Source organism: Artibeus jamaicensis, unplaced genomic scaffold (assembly GCF_021234435.1).
Source record: "Artibeus jamaicensis isolate MK-2021 breed Jamaican fruit bat unplaced genomic scaffold, CSHL_Jam_final contig_384, whole genome shotgun sequence".
Lineage (NCBI taxonomy): Eukaryota > Metazoa > Chordata > Mammalia > Chiroptera > Phyllostomidae > Artibeus > Artibeus jamaicensis.
Window position 1 is genome coordinate 9,924,850 of NW_026521810.1, and position 10,500 is coordinate 9,935,349.

Here is a 10,500-nt window from a genome sequence, read left to right on the forward strand (position 1 = left end):
CAGAGAGGGAGCTGGGTCAGGGGTCAGGGCTATGGTCAGGCATCTCCATTCCAGCTGTCGCCTTTGTTAACCTAAACTGCTCATCCACTGAGTCCAGCCAGGCATGTGCTGGCTGTGACACAAAGCGGAGAAGCTGGGCAGAATGCAGGTCCACAGCTCATGGGTCAGAGTCGTCCTGATTTCAGCTACATTGTCACCATCGACAAACTTAACAGCTTAACAGCAGCATCCACTTAACTAAACCATAGTGTCTATTTTGACGAGATTCTGAAACAAAAATCTCTAATGAGTTTTCCCTCCAGAGTCATAGGAAAATATGGCAGAGCTATCATCATATCATTTGAATGTATACCACTTGCCAACTACTCTGGACTGATGCTCCTTAATGTAAAAAAAAAATCAGCTGAACACAAACTGTAAATCATATATTTGACACCTTCGTTGAGACAAAGACTGGCTATTTAGGCACGAACACCAGCCTAGTAGTTTTCCCTCACACACATCCTATAACTATAACCACACACACACATACATGCAATCCACATTGTGAGCAAGAAATGATCTGGCCAATCCAGTGGGCAATTTACTCTTCAGAAAAGCAACAGGGCCTGCCCGACACGCATGCTCTTTTCCAGGTTACTCGGAGCCATTTAGAAAATTACTATTGTGGTTCACAAAATGCTCCACCAATTGAGGAATTAACCCTCTTCCCAGAATGTCTAATTTGTTCATTCTTCAAGTAATTGGCATGTTAAAGTTGATGCAGTTCCAGTGTCTAAATAATAAAAAATAGCTACTTTTTACTGAGTCTTAGTATGTTCCAGGCACTCTGCATACATTACAGTATAACCACACTAAATCCTCACAACAACCGAGCTATATTATTATCCCTATTTTAACCGAAGAGTAAAATGAGACTCAGAGAGAAAGTAATTTGCCCACAGTGAAATAACTCTATTGCCTGGTACACAAGAAGTACTAGATGAATGATCATTAATATTATTTTATACAAGGAGGCACAGCTGGGATTTGAGTCAAGGCCTAACACTCATCAAAGCACTTACTCTTAGCCTCAGTGTGGTTCTGCCTCATACAATGGCAATGTCCATGAAAAGGAGGTGTGTCACAGCCAAGCGTCACTGGCAGGATCCCTGTTTCAAAGAAGGCATATTCTATGCCACACTTTGAGCAGTTCCATATTAGTTAAAAGCATGTAGCACAATTAAGATAGTAGTAGTCTCCAAACTTGGGTAGGAGGCACAAAGGAATTTGTAGAAGTTCATCAATACATTCAGGATTAATGGAATCTATAGCTCGATTCTCAGTTTGCAGGTGTCATTCTTCCTAAAAATGACGTGCTCCAATTGCTCTCTAGGCAAGGCTCCATGTAGCTTCCTGTCCCCACCTCCGATGCCCCAAAGATCTCTGCCACACCAGGCACTCCCATCACCCAGGCCTGTCATGTGTACATGCATAAGACATCTGCTCTGGAGGGTGCAGCCCTGGGGGCTCAGGGCTTGGTGAGATGCTGCTGCCTTTGTGAATTTCAGCAAAGGTGTCTTTTCCTTCTGGTGAATAAAATGTGGGCTGGATTTTATTTCCTTCCATTGCACTCAGCAGTGTGCTCCTGTGCAAGTCACTGTCTGCACAAATCACTGCCCCGTGTATGAAAGAGCCACACACCAAAGAGGCAGTTTCAAATTTCAGTTGGGACGACAGAGGGGCATTTGCCAGCTGAGAAGGTCAACCATTCACTCTTTATTTCTAAATAAAGATTGTCAAGCATCTCCTAAACTACAAAAAGAAAATTGCAGGCCAGCCAACAATAAAGATTGAATAATAGACTCATAAAATGAATGGCCAGAAATTCCCCAGCAACATTTTCAGCCCAAGGGTTTCTCTAGACCCCAGATTGTAAATACGCTACTTGGAAAAAAAAATGGACCTGGCATTCCAGCTCTCCAACATCCCTTTTCCTTTAAGAACAGAGCAGCCTACTGCTCCTGGGCCATACTTCATTGTTTTCTTCACCAACTGAGGAAGTGCTGGTTCAGTGTGTTACACGGTGCTTTCTCAGCCCTGAAACTACCTGAATGAGTATGACTTTCCAAGTTAGTACTGTTGATATGATATAAATGGAGTTTTCCTGGGAGAAGCAACCTTTTAAAATAGATTTCTCAAGAATTAAAGAGCTCCTGCAGGGGAAGAAAGCAGGGTGCTGCCTCTGAAGAGGGGTTGCAAGTGCATCCCAGGGAATGAAGGAATGGACAAAATAATGGATAAACAAGTTCCATCTATGTGTCATGCATGGCATTGAGAGATAATAATAATAATATTAAAAGCCAGTGGTTAATAAGCACCCACTATATCCCAGACACTGTTCTCAGAAAGGTGTGTGTGTTTCCCCATTGACCCTGTATGGCGTTCTGTCACAGAACAGATCTGAGGATCTCACCTGCCAACATACAGCTGTGGAATTTTTCTTCCAGAATGCTTAGGGGGCATTTGTATTTTTTTTCTTTTCTGAATTTATTTGACAGACTTCTTTATGTATTAAGGGCAGTATGAATTCATTGTATATTGAAGTATTTTTCTAAATTTGCCGTTCATCTTTTTTACTTGTTGTGTGGTGGTTTGAACAGAGTCATATCTACCTTTATTTTTATTTATGCTTCATTTATTTAGTGCTAGGATCACAAAAACTTTTTCACCCCAAGATTATTTAATTTTTACTTGAATTTCTCTGGTAAATTTCAAGCTTTATTATACTACATTAAAATCCTTCTAGAACTTATTTTGGTTTAATGTATTGGGGATGCATTTAATTTTATTCTCCTCCTCACCACCTCAACAGTTAGAAAGTGTGCCAACATCATTCACTGAAAAGTTACCCATCCAGTCATTCATTTATTCAGCAAGTATTTATCCAGAACCTACAGTGATCAGGCATTCATCTCAGAGGGGATAGAGGCAGATCATGGAAACTAAATGTCATATATCAGGTGGTGCTAAATACAGTGGACACAGAGGAGCTGGACAAGGAGGGGCTGGAACGGCTACCTTATACAAGGTCAGGGAAGGTCTCTCTTAAATGGTGACATTTGGGTAGAGAACAGAAGAAAATGAGAGGTGACCTGTTCATCATGGGTTGGGCATTCCAGGCAGAAGACACAGCAGGTGCTGGACCATGCAGTGAGATTATGCTTGGTGTGTTTAAAGAATGACAGACAGGACTTTCTAGCTGAAACACTACCACAAACTAGGGGAGAGGGTACTAGGAGAAGTCAGGAGTCAGATCATGTAGGACCTGACAGGTCATGGTAAGGACTTTGGATTAAGGACTGGGCAAGCGGAGTAGATGGCATTTCTCATAGATGGCCATAGCAAAAACCCATGTACTCTTTGTTTGCAGTGTAACAGTTGTGCCCCCATCAGAGGATGGAGTCTGTCTCTTGCCCTATTTGAATCTGGGCAGACCCAGTGACTGCTTTGGATAATAAATTAATGGCAGAAAGGATACAATGCTGGTTTTTGGAGTAGCTCCTCACTAGTCTAGCAGCTTCTTCTTCCTGCCTCTTCAAAGACAATCATAATGGAAAGAGTGCAAAGACTCTGAGACTACCACATGAGAGCACTGGAGGATCAGACACCACATGAAGGGAGAGAGAAGCCAAGGAGCCACAGTCACCAGGCATGTGAGTGAAGAAGCTGTCCTGGCAGGAGTCCTCCAGTCCAGCCAATACCCAACTCGCCTGCTTCCTGACCATGGTGAGTAAAGTGGAAAGATTGTTTTAAGCCACCATGTTTCGGGGTAGTTGGTTATGCAGCAATAGATAATTGAAACAGTGAGGAAAGAGGCTACTGGAAGGTTTTGAGCAATCATATGATCTGACTTAAGTTTTACAAGAATTCCTCTGGATCTGTGCTGAGAACAGAATGAGAATGAAGAAAGGGAGTGTGGAAAGCAGACCAATTTGCAGAGCAGGTAAGAGACAGGGAGGTTGAAGAAGAAGTTGGGGGAAGAGATCCAACTGGGTATATTTCAGAAGTCACATGGATGGGATTTGCTGCTGGATTAGATGTGAGAAGTGAAACAAAGGAGTAAAGGGTGGCTTCGGGGTGCTGGCCTGACAATGGTAAAATGAAGGGGACCTTTACTGAGAAGTGAGAAAGCTACAGGAGGGCCAGGGTTGGAGTTAAAGAAGTCAGGAATTCTGCTTTGGACATATCAAGGTTGTGAAGCTGAACATGCATTCAAGTAGTGATGCTGAGTGTGACTGGACAGTTGGGTGTCTGGTCAGAAAAGAGGACAGGGCTGGAAGATGTAAGTTTGGACATGACTGGTATTTCAATGGTCGATTGGACCAGGTCACCTGAGGAGTAAATGTGGACACAGCAGAGAAGTTGGAGGACTGAGTTCAGGCACTCTGCCATCTAGAGATGCAGAAGAGGTAGAGGAAGAACCTGGAAAGGAGACTGAGAAGGAGTGTCCAGGGAGATAGGAGGAGAAGTAAGAGAATAGTGTTCTGGAGGGAGAGAAGGAAGGTGTTCCAATGAGGATGGTGTGAGTAACTGTGTCAGATCCTCTGAAGACCCAATCTGATGAGGACTGACCATTCTTCATATTACTGTGTTCATTCTTAGTATCACTGATTCAAAAAGGTGCTTTTATCATATGCTAAATTGGCATATGTGTGAACATGTGCACACTTACTTTCTCTTCTCTCCCACTGATCTGTTTATCCGTCTGGAACTACACAACCACTGAAACTTTCATACTTGACAAAACAAGCTCCATGCAACCTCGCCCTGTCACCTTTTCTTCTTTTTCACAAAAATATCCTGGTAATTCTAAATTAAAATTCACCAGAATTTTAGATTGGAATTTTATTAAGTCCTCTTTTTTCCCAAATGCATTGGAAATTTTATTTTATATGTATTTTTGCATACAAATTGATTTGGTGAGAGTTAATATTGTCTGCTTATCTACTCTCCACATGGTATATGTTCCCATCTATGTTTTATATCTCTAAGTAGATTTTTGAAAAATATATGGGTCTCATGTGTTTTAAGTTCTTTTCTACGTATTTAAATTTTAGTGGCTTTTGTGAATTTTATCCTCTTTTTTCCCCATTGCATTTTCTTACTGTCTATTTTTGCTGTAAGAAATCTATTTCTCTATAAAAATTCTTTTAGTGATTCTAATGATCTTATAGGTTATGCAAACATATTTCAACACCTTTGTTATTTTTACAGGCAAAGAAATTGCACAGCTATGGAATCATATAGCCAGTCCATAAGGCTGCCTAATTTCTGCTGATAAAATCCTAGTTTGGAGAGTGGAATTGACTATGTCAGTATTTCAAAGTGTTTCCCAGAGAACTCCATGATTTCCAGGTGCTCTGGGAACGATTGTAGCCACACTTCTCAAATTGTCCCAGAAATTCCCTATTTCAAATATTTTTTCCCTTTGTTAACCCATGAGTCAGACCACATGTCCTTTGATCTTTGCTTCAAAAAATATTGTCATGGTATTTAGAAACAGGGACAGCCCAGGCAAAGTTATAACATATGGGATGTTTTTCCATAACTTTCCTCTCAGCATTCTTCATGGTTATGTGCGCCTGAGCACACACATGCACTCACACACACTGTGGTATCCTGGAGGAAAAGGGGTTTCACTAAAGTAATAACACATGTCCTGCCGCTGTGCAGCCTGCACTCGGGATCACCCCAAGGCAGGTTCATGGAAGGCTTTAGGGCTGGACAGCCTGGGTTTGAACTCCACATCTAACTGTATGCACTTGGCCAGGTCATTTAACAGTTTAGAGCCTCTGTTCTCCATATGTAAATTGAATGTAACATATTAACAGGTGGGGCTATTGTGGGAACTCAGAAAATTACTGTAAAGTGCTAGGCATAGTAGGAGCTAGAAGAAATGGTATTTACTACTTTGATTTAGAAGAGTGTTCCAGATCATTGCCAAGGTTCTTGAGAAAATTCTTTGGTCATCCTCCACTCTCAGCTGAAGAAGTAAAGTGACCAGGATGAGGTTGCAGGAAGTAGTGGGGTCAGTCTCCTACTTCTCCCTGGTTGCACCTGTCTGGACAAACAACCAATGGCTGCTTTCTCATATCTCTAACTAACCAGCCTCTACCCAGAGATTGCTGTGCTGTAACCATGTGGAAGACATTTGTCATTTTTGCTGTCACCTTCCAACCACCCACCCCTTCCTATTACCACTGCAGTCTTGTTTTGGGAGATGCCTCCCTGAGATGGGGCCTGAAGTCAAAAGGATGGATCTGACCTCTCCCTGGGGACAGGAACGTGATCTGGATGCAGCTCATCACTCTCTCCTTTCTTTCTGGGATTCTGTATTTTATGTAAGTGATGCCCCAATGTGGGGAAAATTGAGATCACGTGTGTTATAGTGGAGGCCACATTATGTGACCCAGACTGTGCTCATGTTTCCATAACTGGTTTTTAATGGGTTTCTTACTGGTTCTGGCTGCCTGACTTTTGGATCCCCTCACTTGCTCAGCCCCCAGAATTGTTCCAAATGATTGCCGTCTGGTTCAGCACAGCTCAATTGGGTTTCTCTCTCTTGCAACAAGATTACTGTCTGACACAGCAAAATTCCAAGAAGAAAAATAAGAAAAGAGGCTCGTCCCATTTAATAAGCATTCTTTCTTACCATGGCCAATATCCAGGGCTTGGGGGAAAGGTGAAATTGTAAAATGCGACTCAATGGGAGGCTGAGTTAAAGTTACGCATTGTCACATTAGAGAGGATTTTGGAACAGAATGCCTTTCAGTTTGCAAATTTATCACCAAAGGGGTCAAGAGGATGGAGGGATAGGAAGAGTTAGCAAATATCAACTTACACAACTATCAAGTCATACACAAACTCGTTGTATACTTCTAGGAGAACTTGAAACATTTCCTTTTTTCAGGATGGGGAGAAGTAAATGCTGTTTTTCCTTTCTCTCTGTACTATCCATTATCTCAGTGCTGCCCCTTGTTCCTGAGAAAGCTGCCACAAAGCATTTTGCTAGTTATCTGATTGTCATCCTACTTAACATGTTCCGTGGTCTGCTGGCTGAAGGTAGTTTAACCAGGATCTAATTGGTAACATATTGTTGATTGAATTAAGTGCCATATGATAGAGATTTAAACCATGGTAATTTTTCCATAAAGAAAAATCTGTCAACAGGCTACAGCAGAGGAACAGCAATAAATCAAATTGTCATGTTTATTAGTTATTGCGGGAGTCTAGTTGTCTTGTATTCATTACAACCCCATTTTTAGCACCAATAAAAGCTATAAAGAGGAATGTTTCTGCAAGGTGCTTTTTAATAGGTTTATATTTGTATGCAAATACCTGCTTGTATTATAATCGTAAGAAAAATGATGCTTCTTCACTTTAAAAGGAACATATGCTTGGGCTGTTTCTGGATGAGACATAGTATTTCTAGCTTTTTGCAAAGCTACATTTTACAACTCGAGTCAATTCACTCATAATAAAAAAAAAGGCAATGTAAACAAAAATGAGATGACACCATGTCCTTATCAGGTTTGCAAAATTAAAAGAACTGATAGAATGATTACACTAAAAGGAATTGTAGAATAGTCATTACTGTTTGATTTGGAATATTAAAAATGGAAATAAATTAATTTTCCAGATATGGGCCTGGTTAAATAAATTATGAAATACCATTACCAGAGAGTGCAAAGAAGCCATTTAAAAGAGTGAGTGAAATCATATTTAATGATGTATCATTAAGAACCAAGATCATTTGTACTCTTCTTTTAACTTGCCTTTACTGAAAGTCACTTTCACCATTTTTTTCCTTATACGTGTAGCCTCACTGGAATCTCATAAGACCCTATGAAGTATCTAGGATAGGTTATTACATCCACTTCACTGATGAAGAAACTGAGGCGTGGAAAAGAAAGTGACTTGTTGAAGGAGCGCTGCCTCTGCCAGCCTCAAGAGGCAGGAGGCAAGCTTACACATCCCCACCTCTCGCCCTCATTCTGTCCCACCTTCCTACCACTTCTCTTCAAGTCTCGATTGCACAAAGGGTGGTGATAACAATAATAATAACAATGACAATAATGGCCACTAACCCTTATTGAGCCCTATCAATGTACCAGACCAAGCAATTCACAGCCATCACCCATACTTAAGAGAGAGGACTACTATTGTACCCATATCGCAGATGCAGAACCCTGATGCTGAGAAGTGTAGTGAACTTGCCTAAAGCCTTAGTGAGTGTGGGAGTTGGAACTCGAACCCAGAAGTCTAGTGAAGGAGCAACACATTTTTTTTCCATTTTAAAGACGCAAAGTGATTTAAAATATGTATGACATAACTAAATACTGAGGACAGGCAACATCCAAAGCAAGGGAAGAGAGTCGACAGACACAAAATCAAAACCTTGGAATAGTGAGTGTTTGTGTTATCTTCACTGCGATAATCTCACCTCACCAGTGAGATGGGAAATCTTGACAGCTCTAATTAATGGAAGGTGCCTTTCTCAACTCAGCACCTAGGACAATGCTTTAGATAAAAGCAGAATTAATTTTTAAGAAAATGATTTGGTATTAAGTGTGTATACCCAAGACTCACAGAGTGGGTTTACTCCCTTCCTTTGCCGTTGTGGGTGTTAGTTAACGTTTGGTCTTCAGGTGTTCTTGTTGCAAGATCAGGTCCCAGACTAACTCAATAGTTTTCATCTCATGGACCTTTCAACTCTTTGAGTAAAAGGATTATGGAACACATATCCAAACATGATTTCACCTTTGCATATGTAAGACTTAAATAAAAAAGAAGTCACATGTTGGGGAAAATATTCTTCATCACATCATTAGTTCTCTGGTTTCACCAACATGGTGCCTGCTGCTATTTTGTATTACATGATACATGTGCTTATGTGTACAAATGTGTGTGCACACAGGCACATGTACATGCTATCTAAGGAATATGGACATAGTGCTGTTAGCCCTGATGGTAAGGAAGTCGTGTGTTCTGAGTTATTTCTGCAGGAGTGGTGGTGCCTCAGAGTGAATCACACACACTCTCTCGTTCCTGTGCCCAAGCCTATGTGAAATCATACTCTGGGGCTCACTCTGGGGCCCCTTCTTGGGTTCTTTTTGAGGTGTAGTTAATGGCCTAAATGAGTGTCAGGCATGCCTTTTCTAAGGTCCACAGGCCCAGCTACCATCCTCAATGTGTGTGAACATGTTCATACCTAACTCGTGTATTCATTACATGTTAGGCCACATGAATTCTGGGACTCTTTGATCACATTCCAAGTCTGCCTCTGCAGTCTGCCCAGCCATTCACCAGAGGCTGCATTATCTCCCTGGAGCAGATTGGTGAGCTCCTGGCTGCCCAGCCCTGAGGAGCACCGGCCAGGCTACTCCCACTGCCCCTTGAAGGGTGTAGAGTAAGGGTCACTTCTTTCCCACCCAAGACAGCCCTGGAGCCCAGATGCTCTCTGGTTTGGATCTTACCTCTCAGCTCCCACACTCGTTTTCTTTTTCTCCCAAATACGTCGTTCAACTTCTTTTTTCTGAGGCTGAGTGCAGCACTCCCTTCTCACTGGTGGCTTTCTGAATGGCACTCTCTCATAAACAGGAAGAGTGTGTGTGGTCAGGACTCAAGTGTGCAGGTGTTGTTAGAGGATGTGAAAGTGTGGAGGCGAGTGACTAAACCAACCAATAGCACTTCCCCACCAGACATTCAACTGGTCTCCTCTCACCCATTGAATGGCAACATCTACCAGAGGCTGGAGGCAGGAGCCTGGGCCCCATTCTGGGGACCACCTGACTCAAACCAGAAGAATGTGGTCATGAAAACCAAGGAAGAAGTTCTCTATGGCTGTGTCTCTCCCTAACTCTATGCAGACTCCTTAAAAGAACCCCTTAAAGTATGCTGATTTAAATGCATACTTATTTGTCCAAAACTCTGCTCATTCCTTAATTGCCTAGATATCCAAGAGACCAGAACCAAAAGCCTTATTCTCTTCTGTATGGTACTGTCTTCTAGAACTTTCTAGGACAAAGATGAACCAAGAAAGCAGAAAAAGCATCAATAAGAAATCAGATGAACCAAGGCTGCTCTGTTGGAAGGGTTTCGAACTCCTCATCTCCATTCACTAGTTAACTAATAGCAGTAGTTTCTTACCTCACATTCTTTCCCTCTAACACATCGTCTCTGGAATTGCTTTCACTAAGTCACCAGGGAGCTTACCAATGGACACATTTTCAGTCCTGTCTTATTTATCCCTGTAGTGTTTGACACCAGTGATCATTTCTCTCCTTTGGGAGCTTCCTCTTTGTCCCGCATAAGTCCACGTTCCTCTGGTTTTTGGTCAGGTGATCTCTCATTGTCAGGCTTTCATTCCTCTGTCAATGTCTTAGTTTCTATCTTTCTCAGTCTCCATTCTCAGTCTAGTGGATCATGTTGTCTATGGTGGCCTTTTCCTCTCTCTAC

General features: G+C 41.8%; 1 protein-coding gene across 1 annotated transcript in view; it reads right to left on the minus strand.

Moving 5' to 3' along the window:
* AFF3 (ALF transcription elongation factor 3) overlaps positions 1 to 9,632 on the minus strand; it is a 593,859-nt gene extending 584,227 nt beyond the window's left edge. The window contains exon 1 of the mRNA XM_053664620.1: positions 9,519 to 9,632. The gene's annotated coding sequence lies outside the window, so the exon portion shown is untranslated. The remainder of the gene's footprint in view (positions 1 to 9,518) is intronic.
* Between the last annotated feature and the right edge of the window lie 868 nt (positions 9,633 to 10,500).